Genomic DNA, 12500 nt, shown 5'->3' with positions numbered 1-12500 from the left:
TGTCCAGTGGGACCTTGTTGCACAAGTCTTGGGGCATCATATGTGAAAGATCTAGCAGTCTACAACGTATACATCTTGGTTCCAATATTTTAGAACCTACAGCAGTCTTCCTTTGTGGCAATTCCTTTGAAAAGCAAACGTCGTTGTAGACCAAGAGTGTAAGATGGACAAAATTATACCATCGTTCATTCCGTGTCACGTAACCAACAGTTCCTGCAAATCCTTGACGTAGGGTTTTTGTCGTGTCACGTCTTCAGTTTGAACATAGCTAAGTAGGTTAGGGAAGCAAGCCTGGACTTCGTAGAAGTCTGTAAAGCAAATGGGTGTTATAGAATAATGCGCACACAAACAAAAGCCACTCCAACACCTTCTATAAACATAACAGACACCTCACACGTCTCGAACTGTCGACCAACCCGAGCCAAGACTCCGGGCTGCTGGGAGGAAGGGCAATGGTGACTGGTACAACACATGAACAAACGCAACAGGGGTCTAAGCGATGTTAGGTAGGGCAGCCGATCGGGACTACGGTCTACCCCAAAGCCAAAGCGAAGTCCTTCAAAAAGAAGGCAATCGTGCGTACCCAATACAAATGGGAAAAAACACGTTAATAAAAGCGGAAGAAGATACAATAAACTAGATCAAATTGCAAAATTGATTTACGATAATCTTCCCTATATAATAAAGAGCATGTGCCTGGATATATATACACACACACACACACACATATATATATATATCTATATATATATATATATATATATATATATATATATATATATATATATATATATATGGTGACAATCAGCGGCATTGTCAGACGTACAACTAATCGGTATCACCCAGTCATCGGGTAGGGGAGAGGTAGTGGTCATGCCCAGGTGACAAGGGAGGAGAAAGGTTGAATCAGTCTGTGTGCATACCCAAGGTCTATAGACCTTGTGCATACCAGTATCTCTCTAAATATTTGACCGTCATTTTTGACGGGTCGCGTACACTTGAACCAAAATATTGCTTGGTTACAGTTAATGCGCAAAAAAAAAAATTGAGTTTTTATTGCAGCGCGAAGTCTCTCTCTCTCTCTCTCTCTCTCACCAAGACCTGATGAGTATGCAAGATCACAAGCCACAACAGAAATGGGAGACGAGCTTTAAAAATAACAAAGGCATAGCGTAGCCTATTACATTGTAACTTTGCTGCTGCTGATAATAATAATAATAATAATAATAATAATAATAATAATAATAATAATAATAATAACTCACTTAAAACATTATAAATGATGATTTGAGAAATAATTTAGGAAATTAAACATGCATCTGGATCCAAAAATAAATGTAAAAATATCAAGTAAATTTAGTAACAGTTGTAAGGATATGTAGTGTTTGGTCACAATGGGAAAACACCCACGTATCTGTACGCATGTTTCCATGATTCACCAGTTAAATGATGAATGGAGCACTAACTCTTCTACTGGTTATCTCTGGAGCCATCCTTTGACGTGGTGAAAAGGGTTTACGCATCAGAATGATCAGCAAAGCTGTACTGGTCAAGGCCACCCACACTAGGTTGGTTTGCTGTAAGCGATCAGACGAAAATCTCCCACCATCACCAATCCACACTGGAAAGCATGGCGATGAAACTGGCCAAACCACAGTCATAAATTACCATCGTCTGAGGCCTTCATCCTGCAGTGGACTAGAAACAGCTGCATTTGTTCGTGTGTGTGTGTGTATATATATATATATATATATATATATATATATATATATATATATATATATATATATATATATATATATATATATATATATATATATAAATTATATACACATATATATGTATGTTTGTGTATATATATACATATATATGTATGTTTGTGTATATATATATATATATATATATATATATATATACACATATATGTATGTATATATATAAATATATATATATTATATATATATATACACATATATATGTATGTATATATATAAATATATATATATATATATATATATATATATATATATATATATATATATGAATATATATATATAAATATATATACATATATATATATATATGTATATATATATATTTATTTATTTATTAGCATTCACACGTAAATAGAAATATGACCTAGGTTATACATAATGTAAACCCCAATAAATTTCATCGAACATACCACGCATCTCAAATCCAACAGTTAATAGTGTTGCAAGTCAGCACTAATGACATGTAATATAATCACCACAGAGAGAGAGAGAGAGAGAGAGAGAGAGAGAGAGAGAGAGAGAGAGAGAGAGAGAGAGAGAGAGAGAGAGAGAGAGAATTATTGTTTACCCATTTTAACCCCCGTTCAACCCACACACTGAAATGTGTTCGGAATAGCATTTACCTCATAATTCACTCCACTTCTAACACACACACACACACCACACCTCAAGAATGGCATCTGTTAACCAGCTCCTTTCTTTCTCACAAAGAAATCTTGCCCCCTTTTCGTAAGGGCAAAAAGCTAGCACAAATACAAACAATTAGCCAATGATTCCGTGCAAAAATAATGCCTAAAATAATCTTAAATGGGAGGAATATACTCAAACTGAATAACTAGTCATACTTCATAGGGCATAGGCCTACTAAGGTACTCCAACTTTAACCTGGCCCACTTGCAAACACCTAATCAATAACGTTTTTGTCCAGAATTTTACTCTCTACGTCAGATATCAAATATAGTTAAGACTCTCTCTCTCTCCTCTCTCTCTCTCTCTCTCTCTCTCTCTCTCTCTCTCTCTCTCTCTATATAATATATATATATATATATATATATATATATATATACATATATATATATATATATATATATATATATATATATATATACACACACACACACAAATATATGTATATCATTACGGCTGGAGAATTACATAAACTCTGGAGCTCCAAACTCACTTGTTTATTTTTACATATATGTTATATTTGAAAATTAATACCCGAGCTCTGAGAAAATTGTGCAACTCTCAGACGGCAATATAATTAAACACTGAATATCCAAAAGGTCTCTTCATACACTCAAAAGCAAAACTGGGTGATTATTTTACTTGAATTATTTAAAAACAACCTCTTACATCGGTTCTTAGTCAGGGATTACGAGCAAGCACTATTAGGAAATATTGGTGATCAAAATAATACACACTTAACAAAAATGAATATATTCTATAAAAAGTTACAATAGCCTAATAATACAAAAAGAATTAACACCAAAATCAAATTACTTGAAATATCAAATCTGACCAAACCTTAGACTAAGAAAGATTGAAAAAATCATGCAATCACTTGTTTCACTGGAAATGAATTTATAAAAAGTTAATTTTGATAATTAATGAAAATAGTTAATTCTTCACACGTTGGATTGAACACTTTAGTGAGGTCATGAATAGGATATATCAGGGGAATACTTTGATTGGTATACCTGAAGCTGATGAAAACCTTGATGTGCCCATGAATGAATTCAGTGGGTTTGAAATTCAAGCTATCCTCAAAACACTAAAGAGATGAAAAGCTCCTGAATACGATGGAATAACTGCCAAGATGATACTGACCGAAAATGAAGGAACTCCCAGAATACTTATAAGATTATTTTGTAGAATGTGGCATACAGAGGCAAAACCTGATGAATGGGAGTTAGGAGTGTTGGTGAAAATGAGAAAAAAGGAGACCTGACTGATTGCAATAATTACAAAGGCATCACACTTAGGTCAGTTATGAAAATATATAGTATGCTTATTCTAAAGAGAGTGGAGAAAAAAGATTGAAGAAAAGCTGAGAGATGAAAAAGCAGGATTCAGAAAAGGTAGAAGTTGTACTGACAAAATTTTCATTTTGAGACGTACATCAATACGTTAAATATAGATATCCACTTTAGATCACCTTGGTGAACTATGAAAAATCCTTTGATAGCGTGCAGCGACCAATTTTGTGAAGTCCTGCGTTATTATGGTATTCCTCTTAAATATGTAAATTTGATTAAGTCTGTTCATGAGCATAGTACGTGCAAAGTTAATGTTAATGGAATCTTATCAAATGAATTTCCAGTGAACAGCGGAGTACTCCAAGGAAATGTTTTGTCATCTATGTTGTTTGTCCTCATAGATTTTGTAATGAGTATAACAGTTGACGATGGTGGAGAAGGATTGGACTGAATTGATGATAGGAATATAGCAGACTTGGAGCATGCTGATGATGCTATCCTTGTTAGCAGAACACTACAGGATTTGCAATGCTTGCTTTCCATAATGCATGAAATATCACACGAGGTTGCGGTCAAGATAAATAGAAAAAGACAGAGATGATGAGAACGGAGTATGCAATGGACTATGAAATATCATTGGAAGGAGAAAGGATTAATGAGGTAGAATCATTTAAGTATTTAGGAACCATGATCTCAAATACAAGGTCTTTAGAATTAGTTTAGTGAAAGATTGAAAAAAGTAAATCAAACAACAGCTAAATTAAGCAAAATTTGGAAATCAAATCGCCTGAAATTACATATCAAAATCAGACTATATATCAGTTTAGCGAGAACGGTGTTACTCTATGGACATGAGTTATGGTATGAAAACGAAACTATCTCCAACAGATTTAGTAAATTTGAAAACAAAGCCCTCAGAAGGATATTGGGAGTTAAATGGCAGGACAGGAGTAGAAATGAAACTATAAGAGAGATTACTAGAGTGCTATATGTGGATGAGATCATGATGAGGAGTGGATAGAGATGGTTTGGGCATGCTCTTTGCACCCCCCCCCCAGAGAGATTAGTTCACCAAACGTTCAGCTGGGCTCCACAAGGCACTAGAAGAATTGGAAGACCCAGGCCTACATGGATGAGGACTATGAAGTGTGAAGTAGATGATGATGAATGGAGAAGTATTGAATTAAAAGCTCACGACAGAGACGACTGGCGAAATATAACACAGGCCCTTTGCGTCAATAGGCGTAAGAGGAGATGATGATGATATATATATATATATATATATATATATATATATATATATATATATATATATATATATACTGTCCTGGTACAGTAAGACCATAAACAGGCGTGAATGGAAGAGCCTGACTGAGACCTTTGTCCTGCAGATAACTAGTTACTGTTACTGCCGTTAAGATATATATATATATATATATATATATATATATATATATATATATATATACATATATATATATATATATACATATATATATATATAATAGAGAGAGAGAGAGAGAGAGAGAGAGAGGAGAGAGAGAGAGAGAGAGAGAGAGAGAGAGAGAGAGAGAGACTAATTTCTTCCTCTTGAAAATCCATGACGTTATCCCACTTGGCCCACCCTCTCTAGAGGAAATTTACTATAATCCATACATTAGTGAGGCCGCACAAACATGCTTGCTAAGTAAGTACAGCAAGTAAGCAACAAACAGAAATCATCTCACGGTTTCCAATCTCATCCGTGTTCGAGTTTTGGAGACCTAATGCTATTGATATTCGATGGGTTTTGAACGTAAAAGTTCGTGGCCACTATCAGATGAAAGTATGATTGCATGTGAAGCCACAATCCAATCACCGCTCTCTCTCTCTCTCTCTCTCTCTCTCTCTCTCTCTCTCTCTCTCTCTCTCTCTCTCTCTCTCTCTCTCTCTCTCCACACACAATACCCGTATATATGAATTTCAATTTCGTCTAGGAATGACTTAAACCCAATGGGAATTATTCATAAGTAAATGTACCTAATAAAAAAATCGAGCCTATCCAATTAGCTTCTTATATGAACGGTTAAGAGATATTTCATTACAATCTTGTGTAAAAAAATAAATCTTATGTCAAATAAAACCAATAAAAAAAATTGAATTCTCCTTAAGGCCGATTAACTTGTATATAAATCAGGCTGAGTTTAAGATAGTCCAAATTAAAGAAAACCTGATATAAATCGATATTTGCTATATTCTAGGATATAAAATAAAATAAATAAAACGATCTAATACCGAACATCACTAAATCAAGAAAAAAAACTATAAGCATAAATAAATATAAAAGATGATGGTAAGATTAGAGAAGAAGCGAGCCACTTAGCCGATTAGTTTACACCTGGAAAGGTAACAAAGTAGACACAGGAGATTGGGAAGAGGTTTGAAGGTATCGTTGAGCAGTCTCCTTTATGGAAAGTGACCTGAATATAAAGAAAAGCCGTTACATGTGATGCAGTATAAGAGGAGTTGATAAGGTGATAATTTTGGAGATATGTAGGTGGTAAAAGGGTAAACTTAGGTGAAAGGATTGATATATATAATAAATATATATGTACATAATATATATATATATATATATATATATATATATATATATATATATATATATATATATATATATATATATATATATTTATATATATACACATACAGTATACTATATTACACACACACATATACACGCACACGCACGCACACACACACACACAAACACACACACACACACACACACACATATATATATATATATATATATATATATATATATATATATATATATATATATATATATATATATATAACTAAATCAATCACAAATTCCAATAAACAAGAAAATTCTCTCTCTCTCTCTGTTTCAATATCAACTAAATATTGAGAGAGAGAGAGAGAGAGAGAGAGAGAGAGAGAGAGAGTTAAATTTGGCTCTTGGCCGACCCCTTCATGATACCGGATATTAGATTTAAGGTTGATATCCGAATATGCAAAAACCAATCCAGTGGCAACAGGTGCTTCCGAATATAATTCATTTGAAATGGACTCCTGAAATTGTGGTAAGGCGCTGGGACCCTGAAGGCCTATGTACAGCGCTATGAAATAAAATGTAAAAGGTTGGGCAGCAAAACGGAAGAAAGCATTAAGGGTGATATCCTTCACAAAAGTAGTCAAAGACATATTTTTGTGTAGTCAAAGAAAGTTTTTGCGTTATCTAAGTGACGTTTTTCGTGTCGTCTAAGAATCTCTTTATATTTCAGAAACGTTTTTGCGTTAACTAAGAAACTTTTATTGCATTTTCTAAAAATGTTTTTCATGCAGTCAAAGAAACGTTTTCTTTTTTGTGTCGTCACAGCAAGGATTCTTTTTCTTCGCCAAAAAAAAAAAAAAAAAAACGTTTTTTTGTGTCGTCAAAGCAACGGTTTTTTTCTTTTCAATGAAACTTTTTTTCGTGTCGTCAAAGCAACGTTTTTTTTCAAAGAAACGTTTTTTTAGTATTAACTATGAAACGTTTTTCACGTTGCCAAAGAAATGCTTTTCGTGCCGTCCAAGAAACGTCTTTTTTGTGACATAAAAAGAATTATTACGAAAATTGATATAACGCACGACAATAAATGACTACCACAAACATATGACAAATAAGTGTTTGGATAAATCATTTACCTTAGAATTGCATCTTTCACATAAAGGAACTTAATTTGACGAAAATTACCAAATATATACCATAAATATTTAATATTTGAAGGAATTGTGTGTCATTTTAGGACCCAGGCGCTCCTCACAGGACATCATGTAAGTCATTCACTCAACTATAATGGTTGAATAAAACGAAGGCACCCGGAGAAACGTTGTAAAGTTCCGTTGGTGCCAAGGGCGGTAGAGATTATTCGGCCACTTGAAAAGCAACGGGTACTTCACCTTGTATGGCTTTGTTTATATATTTGTTCAAAGCGATAAGACACTAGTCATACTGACGACAGACAGCAGGTCAATCCTTCGCAATGCAAAAAAAACATATACGTGAGAGAGAGAGAGAGAGAGAGAGAGAGAGAGAGAGAGAGAGAGAGAGAGAGAGAGAGAGAGAGAGAGAGAGCGTATACCAGATAACACTCATTTTCAGTCAAGATGTTAGATATGATATCATGCAAGCCAGGCATCTCACAGTTAAGGTATTATCCCCCGCCCAAGTCAAATACTAGCACGCTGCCCCAACCTACAGGTCTAGTTACATTATCTTCAATATAAATGAGCTAAAACGAAATCGATAACATGGCATTCAAAGTTGAATAACCACGATACGCTTTATGATGTGATTTTAATAACAACCTACTTGAGAATATCCAAATAATGACCATAATAAAAGAAATGTTTCATAACTTATTTCATACTAGTGTACCCAAACGGTCAAAAATAAAGTCTAATTATCTAAGATAGATATGAACACGCACAGATTCTTAAACCCTTCACACCCCTTCCCCTTTCCTAACTGCAACAAGCTGGTTCGGCAATTTGTGAGCGTGGTTTCCGAGTATACCTACCGGGGTAACCCCTCTTATCAGGGTATGACTACTACTCCTCCCCCTTGAGTGAATTAATATATACATACAGTACATATATATATATATATATATATATATATATATATATATATATAGCCCGACAATTTCATTTTCTTGTATAGTGGGGATTTGCCCTAAATCTGCGCGCGCACACACACACCCAAGACCAAGATGGAATAAGATACTATGCATTTAAAAGTAATCTTCATAACCCATTCCAACGTTATCAACTTTGAGTAATCCCTCTTTCTCGATAATGTTGACCAAATTTTCGTCTATCTTTAGATGAATTTCTAATTCTCAATCGATATACATCAACTGGCAATTGTATTAACGACCACGGTATATCTAGATCACACCTATCCATAGCGGAGTTCTCTACATTTCGAATGCCACTATTGAATAACTTTTCTATGTCAAGAACATTTGCAGTATTTCCTCCTCTCCACTATGTGGAACTTGACCGTCTTTATTATCATTATCATTATCATTGTTATTATCATTATCATTATTATTATTATTACTAACAAAGCTATTACCCTAGTTGGAAAAGCAGAATGCTACCCAAGGGCTCCAACAGGGAAATAATAGCCCAGTGATGAAAGTAAATAAATAAACTACAGGAAAATGAACAATTTAAATAAAACATTTTAAGAACAGTAACAACATTCAAATTAATCTTTCATATATAAACTATAAAAAATTCAAAAACAAACCAAGAGGAAGAGAAACAGGATAGAATAGTGTGTTTGGGTGAACCATCAAGCAAGAGAAAACTACCCCCAAGGCAGTGGATCATGGTACAGAGACTATGGCACTACCACAAGACTAGAGAACAATGGTTTGATTTCAGTGTGTTGAAGAGCTGCTTACCATAGCTAAAGAGTTGCGTCTACCCTTACTCAGAGGAAAGTAGCCACTGAACAATTACACTGCATCAGTTAACCAATTGAGTGTAGAAATTTTTTTTAGTAATCTTAGTATTGTCAGGTGTATGAGGACAGAGAACAATGTGGGGAGAATATGTCAGACTATTCGGTGCATGTGAAGGCAAAGGAAAATAAGTAGAATTTATAAATTTCATCTTTATTTTAGGGAGACCTTTCTGACAGTACCATTTACAGACTCGAGGCAAATATTTTGTCCAGCTCCCAGCTAGATTTGTTGCAACAGTATCAAATGTTCGTCACCTCCGGATTTTCAAATCATAACTAAATTTTGTGGTTGCCCATTGGAAACGTATCTGTTTAGCATTCTGCTAGACTGGGGTTCGAGACCAGCTCAAGCCTGATAGTTTCTTGTAGTGACTGCAAACTCTCCATCCTTGTAGGTAATAATTGGGTGGGGGAGCCTATTGGTCTACCTGCCGAGTCATCAGCAGCCATTGACTGGCCCTCCCAGGTCTTAGTTTGGATATAGAGGGGCTTGGGCGGTGATTATTTGCATATATGGTCAGTCTCTAAGACATTGTCACTGTCTCTTGCCTCTGCCATTCATGTGTGACTTTTAAGCCTTTTAACTGGGCAGTTTCTCGTGATATATTCTTTACAGTCTGATGCCTCTACATTCATGTCTCCGTTGGTCACATCACGTATCGTTCAGAGGAAATCATGAGTTGTTATGCATTTGCTACCCTGCATCCTGTTTCCACAAGCACTTGCTAGGCGGTTTTGTCACGTCTTAGGTAAACTCCTAGCGAACTCTACCCAGGTACAAAGCAGAGACGAACATATTCTATTATTGATATTCTAAGTGAGCTATCACTAACCAAGTACATGGTACTGAAGATGTAAACTTAGACAATTAGAAGTATTATTTAACCCAATAATAAAAAGCCAATGCTGTGATATGAAAAAGAGAGAGAGAGAGAGAGAGAGAGAGAGAGAGAGAGAGAGAGAGAGAGAGAGAGAGAGAGAGAGAGAAATTCGAAAACTCGTACCTTAATCATGATTTCCTCATACCACTGGCGTTACGGGCTGGTCAGGGAGGCAACCATACCTGAAAATACGAATAATTCGATTGAAATAAAAAATACATTGATTAACTCAAAAATTCAAATTCCATCGTTTAATTAAAAACTCAAAATAAAATCTATTTATTGAGTACATAAAAAGTTCAAAATAAAAGTTACTCTTTGATTAAACAATAAGTTCAAAATAAAACTTATTCAATAAATGTGTTTAAAATCAAACAATCATTGATTAAATAAAAAGTTCAAAATAAAACTTATCTAATAAATATAAGTTTAAAATAAAACTTAATTACCGATTAAATAAAAAGTTTAAAATAAAACTTATTCAATAAATATAAGTTTAAAATAAAACTTAATTATTAATTGGACAAATCGTTAAAAGTAAAAAATTCATTATATAGATTTAAATTAAGACTTAATAATTGATTAAATAAAAAGTTCAAAATAAAACATGATCATTAAAGAAAAAGTTTAAAATAAAAATTAATCATTAAATAAGTAACAAATTCAAAATAAAATTATTCATTGGTTAAATAAAAGTTCCCAGTAAAACTTATTCATTAAATAGTTTAAATTAAAACTTAGTCATTGCTTTTATCAAGCCTTCACAATAAGAGTTATTCATTGATTAAAGATTTCACCAACAAAAATCCTTAAGAAAATCTAAATAGGAAATCATATCTTAAAATTTTGGAATTAAAAAAAAAAAAAAAAAAAAATTTCAAAACAAAAAATTACTGATTAAAAAATTCAAATCACGACATGTTATACTATTTGACACAAGGGCGAAAAGTTAATAGTTATAACAGCATATCTAAGAAATACCCATAGATAAAGATTTGTTCTCCTGCAATTCATAATATATATATATTATATATATATATATATATATATATATATATATATATATATATATATATATATATATATATATATCTATATATATAATTTATATATATATATATATATATACATAATATATATATATATATATATATATATATATATATATATATATATATATATATGTCACTGAATTGGTAGGTAGTAGGATGGCCAGGGCACCAGCCACCCGTTGAGATATCATCGCTAGAGTTATTTATTCCTTTGACTGGCCAGACAGTGCTACATTGGACCCCTCTCTCTGGTTACGGCTCATTATGTCTTTGCCTTCACCTGCACCAAACAGTCTGGCCTATTCTTTCCTTCTCTGTCCTCATATACCTGACAACACTTGAGATTACCAAAACAATTCTTTTTTGCTCAAGGGGTTCACTACTTCAATATAATAATTTTTCAGTGGCTACTATTCACTTGGTAAGGGTAGAAGAGAGACTTTAGCTATTGTAAGCAGTTCTTCTAGGAGATGGACACTCCAAAATCAAACCATTGTTCTCTGGTCTTGGGTAGTGTCATAACCTCTGTACCATGGCCTTCCACTGTCTTGGATTAGTTCTCTTGCTTGAGGGTACACTTGAGCATGCTGTTTTATCTTATTTCTCTTCCACTTGTTTTTTTTCTTAAATTTTTATAGTTTATAAGTGAAGGATCTAATTTATCATTGTTACTGTTCTTGAAATAGCTTATTTTGATTGTTTAATCTTCTCTTGTAGCTTATTTATTTCCTTGTTTCCTTTCCTCACAGGGCTATTTTTCCCTATTGGAGCCCTTGGGCTTATAGCATCTTTGCTTTTCAACTAGGGTTGTAGCCTAGCTTGTAGTAATAATAATAATAATAATAATAATAATAATAATAATGTACTGAAAGATACAAACAATTTCAACATAAAGCCCTTTCTTATGAAAAGAGGGAGGCGACGTCCACAGAAAACTCAACACGCCACTCACTACTCCCAATGCTGTAGCTTAGGCCCTTTTACAACAAACCATCTGGGGAGTATGGGAAGTTATGAAGTAACGATAAATGAGGTTGGACGCCAAAAATAGAACAATGAATGTAAATGAAATAAAGAGAATGATCGAGTTTCATACACATACGCGTATGTATGTATGTATGTATGTATGTATTATATATATATATATATATATATATATATATATATATATATATATATATATATATATATATACACAAAACAAAAATTCCATGAATTCGATGGCAACATTTAATATTTAAAAGCAACTGGAGTAAAATGAAAATCCTCAGTATAACCACCAGACAATA

General features: G+C 33.4%; 1 protein-coding gene across 6 annotated transcripts in view; it reads right to left on the bottom strand.

Moving 5' to 3' along the window:
- Mical (Molecule interacting with CasL) overlaps positions 1–12500 on the bottom strand; it is a 442383-nt gene that overhangs the window by 345840 nt on the left and 84043 nt on the right. For 5 of the 6 annotated variants that reach the window (XM_068386751.1, XM_068386754.1, XM_068386755.1 and 2 more), the window contains exon 2: positions 10283–10341. The exons of the other annotated variant lie outside the window; for it this stretch is intronic. The gene's annotated coding sequence lies outside the window, so the exon portion shown is untranslated. The remainder of the gene's footprint in view (positions 1–10282; positions 10342–12500) is intronic. 6 annotated transcript variants of the gene reach the window in all.

Source organism: Palaemon carinicauda, chromosome 14 (assembly GCF_036898095.1).
Source record: "Palaemon carinicauda isolate YSFRI2023 chromosome 14, ASM3689809v2, whole genome shotgun sequence".
NCBI classification, from domain to species: domain Eukaryota; kingdom Metazoa; phylum Arthropoda; class Malacostraca; order Decapoda; family Palaemonidae; genus Palaemon; species Palaemon carinicauda.
Note: the sequence above shows the minus strand (reverse complement) of the source record. Positions and strands in the feature narration are given on the sequence as shown.